Raw genomic sequence first — 1,162 nt, forward strand, 5'->3', positions numbered from 1 at the left:
GTGACTTCTTTGGTCGTTCCAAAACCAAAAACACAAGATCAGAAGTCTAAGGAATGGATTAAACTGCATGTTTATCTGCTGCTAACTTTAGCATGTCCAGCTAACTAGCTTACAACCTGCGAAAGTAACCTACTGTTACTTCCAAGGCCAATAGTTAGCATAAAGTTGAGTTATTATCACACATTTTTACACAGTACACGGGATATAACCGATCCTAACTAGGAGCCGTGGGCAGCCATTGTGCAGCTCTTGCTCGATGGCACCTTTGGGCTGGACTCAAACGGGCGAGTAAAAAAGTCTGCAAAAAAGTCGAATATGGGTCACTTTGGCCTGCAGTCTGAAGTTTATCCTAATATTGGTGGCTGTGATGGCCGAGTGGTTAAGGCGTTGGACTCGAAATCCAATGGGGTTTCCCCGCGCAGGTTCAAACCCTGCTCACAGCGGTCCTGTAATGTGTTTAATGACATGGTTCAACATGTAACATAAAAAACTATCCTATCGTTTCAATAATATGCTACTTAGCATATAGGGTCATGTCATAAGTATATATATAATACAATTAACCAAATGAGATCTATTGTATGGTATGAAGGTGAGGTAACAGGTTACAGTATAGGTAAAACAACAATAAATCTACATTGAACTTTACACTGGAGTCTGGAAGAAGAGATAAAACAGTTTAACTGTTTGTTAAACCCCTCCCTGAACAGTGATAATCCAATCATAGCTTAGCATCAGTAACGAGGTGAGTACCACAAAGTTTGGAGGTATTTAAACTGAGCATGTCATAAGTATGGAAACCAGTCAAGTCTCTGAGCTAGAGTCCATGTCAACTCTCAAGTCACTTGGGTTATAATGAATGTTGTATCAGCTTACTGAATTCTGTAACTGTAAGCCGTTTTTCACTTACAGAGCACAACCATGTAATGTGCAATGCAATCAAGGACAGCATAAACTACTGTAAGTCAACACACCCCGAAGACTCTTAAACCCAGTGCAATGTTAAATAAAAATGTAACGTTACATGTTGTAACCTGTTTTTCACAGAGCACAACCATGAAATGTGCAATGCAATCAATGACAGCTTAAACTACTGTCAGTCAACACACCCCGCAGACTCTCAAACCGTGTAATGTTAACCAATGTTAAATAAAAATGTAAC

The 1,162-nt window shown here is 39.7% G+C and overlaps 1 non-coding gene across 1 annotated transcript; it reads left to right on the forward strand.

Annotated features, from left to right (window-relative positions):
- The first annotated feature begins 361 nt into the window (after nt 1-361).
- trnas-cga lies at nt 362-443 on the forward strand. Its single transcript has one exon. It is a non-coding gene; the product is annotated as a tRNA-Ser (tRNA).
- Nucleotides 444-1,162: the final 719 nt, after the last annotated feature.

Source organism: Micropterus dolomieu, unplaced genomic scaffold, assembly GCF_021292245.1.
Source record: "Micropterus dolomieu isolate WLL.071019.BEF.003 ecotype Adirondacks unplaced genomic scaffold, ASM2129224v1 contig_5674, whole genome shotgun sequence".
Taxonomy (NCBI): Eukaryota; Metazoa; Chordata; class Actinopteri; order Centrarchiformes; family Centrarchidae; genus Micropterus; species Micropterus dolomieu.